This window comes from Nothoprocta perdicaria, unplaced genomic scaffold (assembly GCF_003342845.1).
Source record: "Nothoprocta perdicaria isolate Ctin4 unplaced genomic scaffold, notPer1 scaffold_168, whole genome shotgun sequence".
Taxonomy (NCBI): domain Eukaryota; kingdom Metazoa; phylum Chordata; class Aves; order Tinamiformes; family Tinamidae; genus Nothoprocta; species Nothoprocta perdicaria.
This window is the reverse complement of record NW_020454849.1, coordinates 119,569-122,411: the sequence shown is the minus strand read 5'-3', so window position 1 is coordinate 122,411 and position 2,843 is coordinate 119,569.

The window sequence follows — 2,843 nt, the reverse complement described above, 5'->3', positions numbered from 1 at the left end:
ATTTTTGAGGCCCTAAATGAAATAGCCTAGTAACCTGAAATACAGCTATTGAAAAATATGTTCTGTAAAAAAACAAGATGTCAAGACTACAGGAGGTATTTAATGTGAATTGTAGTGTGTCACACGAGATACATGTGGTATAATAAAATCAGGATAATATACYAAAAAAAAAGAAAATCTAGTAGGAGATTAATAAATTATTAATAAACTTGTCAATGTTTCTTTGTTGTGTTGTTGTTGTTTTATTTTTTCTTCTTTGATGAATAATCCCTTAGTAAAAGTATTTCCATGCAAATATTTTTTTTAGTGAAACATGGAATTAAAATTTCAGGTAAAAGATAAGCAGCAGAAAGAAGAAAATTTGATCAAAGACCTAAGATCTAAAATTTGATCAAAGTTTGTAAGAAAATACTGCTAGCAAGATGCAGAAAACAAAGGACGATTATTTATACTTAAATTTTTTTTTTATCAGATATTTGTCTAATCACTTATTAAAGCTCCTTTTAGTTAGTGTGGGGTTATTTACTTAATGTACAATTGAAGTGACTTTCTCTCAAAGCTAAATTCTTCTTGTTCTAYAACCAAATTACAGTTTTCTGAAGACTTCTGGATAAACTCCTCTGAGCATGGGATTAAAGACTTTTGCATCATTAGACTAACAAACCCTCCTCTCAATCTTTCACCAGAGGGTACATTCATTAGCCATAAGATCATTCCATTTTCTGTTTACTCTCTAACAACTCTCACGTCTTTCTTGAAATGACATGCCTAAAGTGAGATACAGAAAATAAACACAGCAATACATTCACTTGCTATGGCTGAAGTAAATCTCTGTGACTTGCTGAGATTTGGAAATTCAATCCGGTTTTTCTAAAAATTCACAAAATACTTGTAAATCAAGGAGTGGCTTTACTTAGCAGAATTTCAAATATGCTGCCATCTCAAATTTTTCTGAAGACATGCTTCCCAAGAAGATAGGAGAAATAGAACGTACATACTCCTAGGTTAGCAAAACACTTTTCAAAAATTATTAGGTGAATTCAAAACTATTCTCATTCACCTGCGGAAACAATATTTATTCCATATTTTTCCTACACATACAACTTTCTGATATTCTTTCATATCAATGAGATCTTTTATTCCTTAACTTTTGCTTATATCTAAAAAGCTTGAAGACAGATGATTATTTTCCAAACTCATACTGTTAATACAGTATTTGCGTGGCTCCACACCCTCACTCTTAATAACTCTTCTACAACACAATACAAACAAACACCTTGGACTTTTTAAAATACTCATTATGCTCTAAAAGCTTACCTTCATCCATTGCAATTAGTCTGTTTTCCAGGGACRCTGTTTTCCACAGAGGTGAGAATTAAAGCCTGCTATTTTCTGTCAGCCTCCCACACTGTGTATATAAATATTTATCTTTAAAAATGCAAGAGCTTTCCTAAGCAACAAGATACCTGTAGAAAGTAAAATGGGATATAAGGATCACATTTCTTCTTCTACAGTTTCCTGTGGCAGTCAACACAGGCCACAGGCTATCTTTGTAAGGAAACTATATTTTATCATATGAAACTCAAAGTTGTAGAAGACTTAGTTACGACTAAAAAAAGGTATATAGCACGACTGCTATATACCTGAAGGTATGAATGCTCAGAAGATTGCAAGTGTTCTGCTAAAATATTTACAACTGTCCACCCCTCCTTATTTCAGCTGCAAGAATGTGAAATCTTTCTTCTTGCTACATTTCTAGTAGTGTTGAAACTAGTAAAGATCTGAGAGATGTTTCATGCAATTCCAACCCTAATTTCACATAAATGGCGTTATTATATGCTTCCAGATGTGAAATTGGTATTCCACTGGAACACAGTTTGTCCTGTTTGGGAACATTGCTCTGGGTAAATGCTCTGGCTCTGTGTAAATGCATTGTCTCTTCTTCATCAAGGTAAAAAGAAGCATATTTATCACTGCCAGTAGTCAGATTAGTCTCAACTAGTGTAGCTGTCAGGTTATTTTGAATTATATGGCAAATACTGTGCTCTCTTGGAATAACCCAGGAATAYGTCTTATGATATGTTCCTATATTGTGATGAACAACCCAGTTGCAGGAAATGGGAGAAGAAAGTCCTAGTCAGCAGTTGAAAAAGCAAACATAGAATAAATTGTTTCCAAAACAAAGTGATCCGGGGTGGGACCAGCAGCTTAGGATTTTTCCTTTGCTGACATTGTTCTGGACCTCACCCTTATATATCTATACATATATATATATGTTTCTTTTTCAAGAGGACAAATTGTAGCAAACACAAACATGTCATGTCACCTCTCCCAAAAAGAAACAAGCCAAACTCCTCTAATGTTTCTCATGAACAGCTATGACTGAAATGTTTTCATCCATGGTGCTCTGTGCAATATTTTTCCCCAAGTGAAAATAGCCATGAAGCAATCCACTCTAGAATAAAACTGAAACTTTAAAATAGATTTCTGTTTTTTTTTTAAACTCAACAAACTCAACAATCAAATGCCTTTCAACATCCAAATATAGAAATTCAGAAAAAATATCCCTCATGAAAACTTTTTATTGAAAGTCAACAAAGATCAAAGTCAACCTGAAAAAGTGCATCTTCACATGGGATATATATATTCAGGGTTTTTTTGGTTGTTGTTGGTGGTGGTAGTGTAGGTTTTTATTTTGTTTGTTAGTATCTATGTCCTTTCTCTTGGAAAGTTTGAAAGAAGGCCCAAGAAAGATCTACATTTTGTCTGAAATGAAATTATCTTAATATTTTCTAAAAGATAGTCATTTTTGCAGTCACTGACTGTGAAGACAGTTCTGTCTC